Genomic DNA, 12,953 nt, shown 5'->3' on the forward strand with positions numbered 1-12,953 from the left:
GTCATACACAGTAACCGAAAACTTTTCAAAGCCCAAAAACCCTGTTAACTCACTTCTCCTGTTAAAGTCCATTCCTGAATCCTGCGAGTCAGGTGGGTGGAGAGGACTTCTGACTTTCTAATGATTGGCTACATTTCAGGGGCCACGCTGAGGCTACACATGTGCCTGCTGCCTCAGATGTAATAGCCCAAAAGACAGACTCCCATTACACTACATTACCATAGAGCCTACTAGACACTTCCAACATTTGAAGCCAACCATAAGCCCCTATGGCTCATTTATTCCCATATTTTTATGTCCGGTCAAATATATAAGGACTATATCAGTGCCTTTTAGGTACCAGCAGTACACAAGCTAAAGCTGCTGCATGAAGCAGGTATATACAGCACCCACTGCACCACTTTGGCCAATACTGATTGGAATACAAATCTCTGCATGGTAAGAGAAGATACAAGATTTTTTGGTCTGTGACGCGACTCCACATCAATTAGAATAAAGAAAAACATTAAAAATTAGAGGGCTGATCAGTATGTGCTTTCTGCTTAGTTTCAGAACTGGTTGGGTCTTATAACCCCCCCAAAAAAAACCAAACTTAAATAATATATATCGCAAATGCACAAATATATACAAACACACATTTATGGAACAGCAGTTGACAGACAGCACAACTCTATCATCAAATCTCAGAATGTGTGAGTAGGTCAGAACTAATAGGTGCTGAGGAGGTGCGGAAAAAAATAAAGGGTTCGCCATGCAAAAAGTGAGAATCACCTCCAACCGGAGATCGACCAGGCAAAAGAGGAACGCATAATAACCTACAGACTTATATAGGCCACACCAGATTATATCCATCCTCTCACACAACAAGATGCTAATTCTGTGGAGCAACATCTAGAAAGAAACACCTTGATATAAATTAAATGTCTATGGCCAGAATAAACTTATGGTTTAGATATAGATTATATATAAAATTTTACTTTTTTCCTTTATTTATTTTTCCCTATCAAAGGCCAAACATTTATTTTTATTCAAGCTCGGAATGCTTCTAAAATCAAGTCACACTAAAATTCCATCTCTACTCTTTAAGATCAATTTCAGGGTTTAGCTAACAAAAATAGGTAACTCAAGTGTAAACTTTGCCTTTCAATGAACAGGCAGTGCGTGGCCTAAGGCCGACGTCACACGGTACGATCTATCATGCGATCGCACGAGCGATCGTACCCGCCCCCGTCGTTTGTGCGTCACGGGCAATTAGTTGCCCGTGGCGCACAAAGTCGTTAACCCCCAGTCACACGCACTTACCTCCCGGACGACGTCGCTCTGGCCGGCGAACATCCTCTTCCTGAAGGGGGAGGGATGTTCGGCGTCACAGCAACGTCACACAGCGGCCAGCCAATAAAAGCGGGACGTAACATCCGCCCACCTCCTGCCTTCCGCATTGCCGGTGGGACGCAGGTAAGCTGTGTTCGTCATTCCTGGGGTGTCACACGGAGCGGTGTGCTGCCTCGGGAACGATGAACAACCGGAGCACAGAAGGAGGACCAACATTTTGAAAATGAACGACGTGTCAACGAGCAACGATAAGGTGAGTATTTTTCATCGTTCACAGTCATTCGTACCTGTCACACACTAAGATATGTCTAACGATGCCAGATGTGCATCACGGAATCAGTGACCCCGTTGACATATATCGCCCGATATATCGTAGCGTGTGACGCCACCCTAAGTCTCCTTACACTCTCTCCATAAAAAGGAGAAATGTTCCTTTTTAGACCCCCAGTGAGAAGCCACTCACCCATCCAAATAAGATTTCATGCTTTGCACTGATGAGAGGCAAACACCCCAAGACACATGTCTGCAAAAGGAATGTCCGATTATGCTTCTCACCCGATGTCAAGTAGCAGGGCTTGTTAAAGGGCTGATGTTGACATTGCTACATCCAAGAGGTGGTGCTATAGTCAGTCCTCTCCCTCTCTAAAGATGCCACGTGCATGAAATAAATTAACACACTTTTGTGCGAGTCATCACCAGCCAGATAAAAAAAAAAAGTTAAAGACGCAGATCTGGATACAAAATAAATAATGAAAATTTGAAAAATTAGACGAAATATTTCACAGACTTTGTAACTCAATAAAACGTAGATTTAAGCTGACAACTAAAAAAATCTTGATTTTACTGATCTAAAAGTTGTGTGACTCCAGCGTAAATGAAGTTACACAATTTGCTGACATTGACTGGAAACCTTTCATCTTGGTCAAATAATAATCCCAAGATTCCACAGCACATACAATTATCACAGTTATGCTAATAATGAGCAGTGCGTCTGTGATTCCATCACATAAGCAGGGCAGGAAGTTTTATTCTAGGTGTTTACAAGAGGCTCCAATTCAATAAATGGGTACATATCTTGAAATGTAAAGAATTAATGCAAACTATAGGGGAAATTAGTCAAGACTGGTGTTTTACAGTTGCACACCTCTTAATGAATGTGGAGCATTTTTCAGTTGCCGTGCATAAAACTCGAAAGTGCTCCAGTCATATACGATATCTGTGGCATAAATTATAGTGAAGCTGAGGGGCCATGTTTGACCACATTCCCTCTCAATAAGCTCTACTCACTGATAAAACAAAAAGTTGGCTGAGGTTATGTAAGCGTGTCAAGTAGCAAAATATTTGTGCAACTATGTGCTGTGTAAACCTGTGCAGCTTTTCTCCACCAGTTTCCTGATGAAGAGCTTGATGAATTGGCTCCAGTGTATTTAACTGACTCGGAAACATGAAATTTTCAGGTAAAAGTCTAGTTCACGTAAAAACAAAGAACACAAGTTCCCTGCACCTGGAAAATAAAGCATCATAGCAGCAAAATAATATGACCTGGTTATTGTAAAATACTATTCTGTTATTCCTATTCACAGTAGTAATGGAATAAGTAATAAGTGAGCGATACTATGACAATACACATGTGAAGGTAGAAGAGCCACGATCTGAAGCAAACATCCTCCAGCCATAGGAACAACATATATACAGTAACAACACAGCTGTATATGTACAGTGCAAGCCCTGTGAAACACTGGTGGTCTTCAGCAGACGCAGTGGCCGATCTATCACCTCAAGACAAAAATTTGGGGGCATCATGAATGTAAAAAAATGTATTTCATGTAAGCATGTATCAAGAAGCAAACCTACGACATTTTTGTGATTCCATTGTTGGTGGGATGTATCATCTACAGTTGGGTCAAATAAGGACCCAATTGTTGAACTGTAACCTCTCTAAATAACCTGGTGAGCATTATGCCAGACAGTCTAACAAGGACTTATCCTTCACGTTTTAGGCCATCATGTACTCATCCAAACTGAATTATGTGGAATTCGTTGGAAATGTACCATCCAGAAACCATGGTTAATTTGAAAGGGTTTTATGAAGGGCTCAGACTTGTCCAAGTCGCCCCCACCTGTAAGTCTACTTCCTGGTTCCACCTCAACACATCAGAAAATGCCACTCAATGATTGAAGATGGTCACCACTGTGGCTAGCGGTAGGAAGAGTGGGCATTTCAGCATGTCAAGAAAAAACAAAGACCATAAAGGACAGGGTAGGAAGGAGAACAGAAGCTGCAGTGGATCACTGAGGGCGAGTATTTAGACTTCTCAACCTTTTGAAAAATTACTTATTATTCCCCGCACAATCCCTTTAACATTTCAGCTGGCATTGTCTGAACAATTAGGTAACTCTAATATGATGTGATCTATACATAGTTCTATGTAAGACTAAACTGCACATTATAGTATTGTACTTATGACTTGTATCAGTATGGTTACATCTGTATACACTCTAGGGTTACCTAATATACGACATAATTTGATCTGCTGTGTTTCAGACCCTTTCAGAATCTTACTTCCGCGTCAGGAAATAGGTGGTGCACACATCTGATGACCACTGGTCTGATGACCACTGGTCTGATGACCACTGGTCAGGGCCCAGCATCCGTGTCAGATATTATGCACTTATTATGGTTAGAACTGGACACCTGCATGACACTCGATACGTGACTGATAACGCAACACATCACAGCCCAATGCAGAAAGGAGAGGCTCTACATATCCCCTTAAACTCTTGAACTTCTTTACCAGCGTGTGCCAATGTAAAGCCTTTACATACAAGTGACCTAAAAAAACAAAATCCAACACTTGCCCACGTCTTCCTTTATGACAGAATTTATGCTACTTGGTCGCAAGAAGACATCCTTCATGGAGAACGTGCTATGATAACCACCACCTCCAAGCTATAATCTCCTACAGAAGTGTTGACGTAACTGTAGCACAGATCCTATAGCGAATAGGTAGTTTATCTTCAGATATGTAAACTGAAGAGGAAGAAATCTATAATCAGCACAAACTCAAGGAAAATAGACTGAAATGTAATGAGAACATAAAGAAGAATGTAGAGCACAAGTCATCCAGGAAAAACAAACACACAACAAAACCTGAAAAACAACATAGTGGTTCTTCTACAGTATATAGCATAGTGGCATTACATATATAGTACATCAATCCAAGTAATAACATCGGCTTCACCTCGGCTTCGGAATTTGACAAAAATATCTTTGTAGGATGAATAAATGTAAACTATGTAACATGGTAAAGATCTGAAAATAGACATCACTGCACCAAAAAAATAAAAATCAAGTGATCGAGAGGCCAAATACCAGGATCCTTGCAGGTTCTACTGTATATAGTGTGAATCCATAATTGACCAATAAGGCTATGTTCACATTTGCTCTATAGCCTCAATCGCAAATGCCGTCAAATTTGACGGGACGAATGTAGGTAGTGCTGTTCTTCCCATGAAACCGATGGACATCAGGGAATCATGACAGATCCCACATACTGTAAGTCTGTGGGGTCTTTAGGGCACAATTAACATTGACCTTATAACAGATATGGCTCATTAAAAACAGAAGCCACATTGCAGAAAAACAAAAAAAAATTAAAAAATTAAAAAAAAATCAGCATATATTGTGTATATACTCCCATGTTAATAAAACATATGTACCTCCGTAAATATGGAACGTGGCACAAGATGTTTTTCTCATGAATCCTCTGTATGAAATCTGAGACACATGGAGGTAAAGTGAGATTTGTAACTAGGAAGTTGTAATATGGCCTTGTGCATGTGCCCCCATAGGATGGGCTCCTGGATGTAACTGAAAGACCATCCTTTATAGGACACTGGAAATCCAGGAGGCCAAGTTCTAAGAGAAGTAGAAAAATGGCAGACCTGGAGGAAACTTGTTAGCGCCTATGATTGCATCATGGGAAAATCGATGATATCTCTGAAAACCACTTAGATGCTGAACCCACCATAGACCACAGCATCTAATGGGGTTTAACAATATGCTAAAGCCTCTTAATGACCACCATAAAAATATATATATTTCTGATCACTAGGAGATTAAGACATAGAAACCATTGACATGGCTGAATTTGTAATCAATGTTCCCAAACACATTTCTTTCTCAAAATCCCTTTCCCAAGAGAAAACAGTTTTTATTATCCTATGATTGCATCTATTTTATCTTTGGTAAAACTATACTAATGATGAAATATTGACCATAAATACTGGCAAGTAAATGAAGGGAGACGCCCATCATCAGATCCGAAGTTGGACTTTCAGGATTGAAAAATTACAAAATTACATACAGATAGATAATGTAAACACGTGTGCGCGCGTATAAATATATTTATTACACACACACACACACACACACACACACACTATAATCACAAAAGTGAGTACACCCCTCACATTTTTGAAAATATTTTTAGGATATCTTCATGGGACAACACTGGAGATATGATACCTTGATACAATGTAAAGTAGTCAGTGTCCAGCACGTATAACTGTACATTTGGTGCTCTCTAAATATCACACACAGCCATTAAGGTCTAAATCACTGGCTACAAGTGAGTACACCCCTAAAGTGAAAATGGCCAACTTGTGCCCAATTAGTCATTTTCCCTCCCCGGTGTCATGTGACCCATTAGTGTTCCAAGGTCTCAGGTGTGAATGGCGATCAGGGGTGTTACATTTGGTGTTATCGCTCACACACCCTCTCATACTGGTCACTGGAAGTTCAACATGGCTCCTCCTGGCAAATAATTCTGAGGATCGGGGAAGGGGGGGGGGGTAAGAATTGTTGCTCTGAATTAAGATGGCCGAGGCTATAAGAAGATCGCCAACACCGAGACACCGTTGCTGCATGGTTCCGAAGACCATGCAGCGGTTTAACAGGATAGGTTGCCCAAATAAGTTGAGTGCAAGGGCTCAGCATCATATAAAGAGATTGTCTTTTGAAATTAGATGTATGAGTGCTGCCAGGAATGCTGCAGAAGTTACTGGAGTGGTGGGGTTGTGGGGGGGGGGGGCGTCAGCCGGTCAGTGCTCAGACCTTATGCCACATACTGCATTAAATTTTTCTACAGGGCTGTCATCCAAGAAGGAGGCCTCTTCTAAAGAGGATACACAAGAAAGCCCACAGTTTGCTGAAGAAAAGCAGACTAAGGACATGGATTACTGGAACCAAGTCCTGTGGTCTGATGAGACCAAGGTAAACTTAGTTGGTTCAGATTGTGTCAAGCTTGTTTGGTGGCAACCAGCTGAGGAGTACAAAGACAAGTGTGTCTTGTCTTCAAGACAAGTATGGTAGTGAGACTTATGGTTTGGGGGTGCATGAGAGCTGTCTGCTGCGAGGAGCTACAGTTCATTTAGGAAACCATGAATGCCAAAATCTACTGCGACATACTGAAGTAAAACATGAACCCCTCCCTTTAAAAACTTAAGATACAGAGAATAGAGGCGGTGGACTGGTCAAGCATGTCTCCAGACCTAAACCCTATTAAGCATCTGTGGGGTATCATCAAATGTAAAGTGTAAAGTGGAGGAGCACAAGGTCTCTAACATCCACCAGCTCTGTGATGTCATCATGGAGGATGGAAGATGAGTCCAGTGGCTCCTGTGAAGCTCTAATGATCTCTATGCCCAAGAGTTAAGGCATTGGTGGAAATAATGGTGGCCACATAAAATATTAACACTTTGGGCATAATTTAGCCATTTTCACTTAGGTGTGTAGTAACTTTTGTTGCCAGCAGTTTAGACATTAATGGCTGTGTTATTTAGAGGACACACCAAATTTACACTGTTATAGAAGCTGCACACTATTACCTTACAGTGTGTATATAGTATATATACATACACACATATTAGAAACACACTATCACAAAAGGTGATGCATTAAATATTTATATTATACACACACAAATATATATTTGATAATTTAATGGTGAACTCCAGAAAAAGTGTAACTCATGTACTGAAGGAACTCCAAATTTCCAACCACTAGCTTTCAGGGCACGTATGAGAACTCAATATTAAGTGTCCATCTTGGAAATATGAATGGATCCATCACATTGACTAGAAGAGGTAGCAAAAGGGCTGCCATGCCGTAGCGCTATAGCACGGGTTAATGACAGTTTAGCAGCAGTATTTTCCGGTCTTTCAGCCACAAGTCATCACCCAAAAATGCATCTTGTGACCTGAACTAACAGCATCACAGGCATTTATGAGGTCGATAGTTTGTTGGCTCAGAAGACTCTTGGTTGACCCACGACCGCTATATGGTTATGTGAATTAGCCCTAAGGATAACTGGGTAACCCCTACTGTTCTGGAGAGGACTGGCAGAATATCTGGAAGGAAAAACCAACTAAAAACGGTCTGTTTTCCTAACTATATAGGGAGTGTAAATTCATACTGCACAATGAAATGCACATAAAAAGCCCTTACAAGTAACAGCATCCAGTACATAAAGTCCTCCAGTTGAAAGCCAAATATGTGAATTGTCCATTTTACATACATTGCTAAGAAGGCCATACACATATGGATACTCCCAATCTTGGCTTTCACAGTCCATGTAACTGCTCCTTTCCTATTGACTACTATCGTTGAGGAAATCTGAAGGTGACATTACATGGTCCCAAATAAAATGAAAAGGCAACACGTACAGTGCTGGCCAAAAGTATTGGCACCCCTGCAATTCTGTCAGATAATACTCAGTTTCTTCTTGAAAATGATTGCAATCACAAATTCTTTGGTATTATTATCTTCATTTATTTTGCTTGCAATGAAAAAACACAAAAGAAAATGAAAACAAAAATCAAATCATTGATCATTTCACACAAAACTCCAAAAATGGGCCAGACAAAAGTATTGGCACCCTTAGCCTAAAACTTGGTTGCACAACCTTTAGCCAAATTAACTGAGAACAACCGCTTCCGGTAACCATCAATGAGTTTCTTACAATGCTCTGCTGGAATTTTAGACCATTCTTCTTTGGCAAACTGCTCCAGGTCCCTGAGATTTGAAGGGTGCCTTCTCCAAACTGCCTTTTTGAGATCTCTCCACAGGTGTTCTATGGGATTCAGGTCTGGACTCATTGCTGGACACTTTAGTGGTCTCCAGTGCTTTCTATCAAACCATTTTCGAGTGCTTTTTGAAGTGTGTTTTGGGTCATTGTCCTGCTGGAAGACCCATGACCTCTGAGGGAGACCCAGATTTCTCACACTGGGCCCTACATTATGCTACAAAATTTGTTGGTAGTCTTCAGACTTCATAATGCCATGCACACGGTCAAGCAGTCCAGTACCAGAGGCAGCAAAGCAACCCCAAAACATCAGGGAACCTCCGCCATGTTTGACTGTAGGGACCATGTTCTTTTCTTTGAATGCCTCTTTTTTTTTTTTTCCCTGTAAACTATGTTGATGGCTTTTCCCAAAAAGCTCCACTTTTGTCTCATCTGACCAGAGAACATTCTTCCAAAACATTTTAGGCTTTTTCAGGTAAGTTTTGGCAAACTCCAGCCTAGCTTTTTTATATGTCTCGGGGTAAGAAGTGGGGTCTTCCTGGGTATCCTACCATACAAACCCTTTTCATTCAGATGCCGACGGATAGTACGGGTTGACACTGTTGTACCCTCGGACTGCAGGGCAGCTTGAACTTGTTTGAATGTTAGTGGAGGTTCTTTATCCACCATCCGCACAATCTTGCATTGAAATCTCTCGTCAATTTTTCTTTTCCTTCCACATCTAGGGAGGTTAGCCACAGGGCCATGGGCTTTACACTTCTTGATGACACTGCGCACCGTAGACACAGGAACTTTCAGGTCTTTGGAGATGGACTTGTAGCCTTGAGATTGCTCATGCTTCCTCACAATTTGGATTCTCAAGTCCTCAGACAGTTCTTTGGTCTTCTTTCTTCTTTCCATGCTCAATGTGGTACACACAAGGACACAGGACAGAGGTGGAGTCAACTTTAATCCATGTCAACTGGCTGAAAGTGTGATTTAGTTATTGCCAACACCTGTTAGGTGCCACAGGTAAGTTACAGGGGCTGTTAATTGCACATATTAGAGAAGCATCACATGATTTTTCAAACAGTGCCAATACTTTTGTCCACCCCCTTTTTTAGGTTTGGTGTGGAATTATATCCAATTTGGCTTTAATGACCATTTTTTTTTCTTTCTTCATTGAAGACAAATTAAATGAAGATAATAATACCAAAGAATTTGTGATTGCAATCATTTTCAAGAAGAAACTGAGTATTATCTGACAGAATTGCAGGGGTGCCAATACTTTTGGCCAGCACTGTAAGACATCATGGCAATGTGTCCTCTGAGGAAACCAAGAGTTGGATCCCATCAACTGTATGTACTGTAAGGACATTGATGGCGATATCCTTCTGAAATTAACCTCTTTATAAAGGAGCTGTCACCACACCTGACATGTCTATATAATATACACTTATATTCCCCATAATATAACATAGCTGGTGGAGCATTTATTTTGTATATTTCTAGTGGAAATAAAGGAAAAACACGAAGAAACAACTAGGAGCTACGAGTTTTTGTGGTGTTCCCACACTGTCCAATCAGTGCTGACAGTACCGGTTGTTTAAAGGACACATTACTTGCACAAAAGGAATGGTAACACCCAATTGTCAATTTATTCATAATTGTTCAGGTCTAGCAACAGAGAAACGGCACAAAGCAGAGTAAGGCTGGGTTCACATGTCCAGTAGTCATACGTTAGAATGGATCCTGCAGAGATCCGTTGGGAAAAAAAGTTCTGCAAACACAACTTTGTCAGTTGTTAAAAAAATAGATCTGGGAAACATCTGGATTTTTTTTTTTTTTTTTAACATTGTAATCCGTTCTCCATAGACTCCAAATACAAGAACAATGGATGACTAAACAGTAAAAGGATCCGTTTTTTTTCTTACAGAATCCATTTCAAATGGTAGCTAAATGGTAATCTGTAAACGGATCTGTTCTCCATAGACTCCAATGTAAAAAGAATAACAAAAAAAACGGATCCAGCAGAGATCATTTTGCCAACAGATCTCTGCAGGTTACAGGATATGTGAACTCATATTTCCTATAAATTATAAAAAATATAGAAGCTAAGTATTTATTAAAACAGACTTGGATTGGTGGCAGGTCTGGTTTATGTCACTGGCTAATATTATCCAGGCTTTTATGTGAGAATCTAACATACAGTAAAAAAACCTTCTAAAAGGCTGAGGACCATAAGAACATTTCAGAGACCCCCAATCAACTCTCAAGTGCCCAATTCAAAATAGCCAGCTGAAACCGAAAGAGAAAACTTTAAAATAAAGTCTTAACAATTCCCAAAATATGACAAAGTAAAATAAATATTACATGCTTTCTAACATGATGGATTGTAAATATGACAAATTTTCACTTGCATTAGGGTAAGGCTATGTGCGCATGTTGCGTTCTGTCCCTGCAGAAATTTCTGCAGCGAATTGAACAGCGCACGTGCGCTTCAAATCGCTGCAGAAAGAGTCGGTAATGGAAAAAAAGCGCCGATTTCATGCGCTGAGTGCAGCCCCTCCCATAGACAGAGCGGGGGCTGCATGCAGAGCGCAGGAAAGAAGTGACATGTCACTTCTTAGAACGCGCGCTTCGGGCAGCAGCCGAAGCGCTGCGCTCTAATACGCCACGTGCGCACGTCTCCTGCATAATCTTCATAGATTGTGCAGGGGACGCAGGACGCATGCAGTTACGCTGCGGTGCAGATCGCAGCGTAACTGCATGCAAATACGCAACGTGCGCACATAGCCTAATACCACTGCCGGGCTGCTCGCATCCCATCTACAGATACGAGGAACATTCATAGGAATCAATGTACTTATTCGCATGTAGACAAATGTGGAATCCCTGAAGACCACCAGGGCCTAAAAATGCGCACACACAGTGCAAACAATAGCAGGAGGCAATATCAAGACTTCAGTACATTAGTGAAATTCATTAAAAGCTACAAATAAACAAAAAAAAAAAAAACCAAATACACAACAACATTAAACAAAGCACCACATTCCCTTTAACACAACAAATGCTGATAAGGTCCATAATGCACCAAAAGGTTTTAATCTTGATAGGTTTAGGTAAAACCACTTGTGTATGAAGCTATTCCATTTAAAGGGAACCTTTCATATTGAACTTGCAGTCTCCGTCAGTAGTAAAAGGAGCCAAGTAAAAAGAAACAGTATTGTAGGAAAAATCAGAGCTGGTTCTAACTATAGAAAATATATATAATAATATTTCCATAGTTAGGACCAGCTCAGATATCCGATTAATCAGGACTTGGGAGTCCGGTAGGCGGTCCTATTTATTGACTTATCTTTGTGTATACAGTGAAGACTTTCAACCACTCATTAGGACCACAGGACCACCCGCTGGACTCCAAAGCTTCGAATTAGCAGGGATTTAAATATATTGACATTTTGACACAGTGATTTACACAATTTGTCATTTTCTCTTGACACCTAGTCTTTACATGTTACAGAAAATTAGTATAAGCTCCAATCTCCAAGAGGGGTGCTGCTACTGAATAAATAGCAGCAGACACTTTTTTACTCTCATACAACCCCTATTAAATAAAAAAAGGCTTAAAATCACATTTTAGGTTACCCCCAATTAAAAGCTGTGGTACAGAGTTAAAAGGGTGGCTCACCCATATTTTTTATTGTCTAGTTCGATATTATATTGAGAAACAATGTTTCTCTTAAATACCTTGTGTTCGCAATAGTATCTGTGAGAGGCGCTATTGCAGACCGCTGTTCTCCGCTCCGGTGACGTCAAGTGCCGCACATGTCACATCCCTACGGCCGGCTGCAGTCTTCCTGACTCATTGAGCTGTGGGCGGTGTTTCACCGCTGTCACAGCACAGCGCATCTCCTGCTTGCAGTGTTCTGCTGTGAGGGAGGAGGGAGCAGACGGGTTGTTACAAGCGGTGAAACACCGCTCACAGCTCAGTGAGTCAGGAAGACTGCAGCCGGCCGCAGGGATGTGACGTGTGCGGCACTTGACTTGACGTCACCACAGCGGGAACAGCGGTCTGCAATAGCGCCTCTCACAGGCACTATTGCTAACACAAGGTATTTGAAAGAAACATTGTTTCTCAATATAATATCGAACTAGACAATAAAAAATATGGGTGAACCACCCCTTTAAGTAAAATAAGTATAAGTAAACAACCAACAAAAACCTTTTTTTAAAAAGAAAAAAATGCAAGAAGGATGATGAACAAGTAATAACTAATGTATATATATACAGAAGCCGTTGGAAAACAGATGAGAGAAGACACTGTGCACAGGGCACATTTACCATATCATGTATAAGGGCAAATGCAAAATCAGAAAGAGCATAACTAGTGGGGGTGCAGGGGTGATACATTGCAGAATCAAGGAGAAAAATACTTATTCTATATACCAGTCCTTCAGAACAAAAACACAAAATAATAAGACATAGCTTAAAAGGGACTGTCAGCGCAGGATGAATGTTCCAACCAAGGGCAGGCGCTCAGTGCATCACATAAGC

The sequence above is a fragment of the Anomaloglossus baeobatrachus genome, chromosome 4 (genome assembly GCF_048569485.1).
Source record: "Anomaloglossus baeobatrachus isolate aAnoBae1 chromosome 4, aAnoBae1.hap1, whole genome shotgun sequence".
Lineage (NCBI taxonomy): Eukaryota > Metazoa > Chordata > Amphibia > Anura > Aromobatidae > Anomaloglossus > Anomaloglossus baeobatrachus.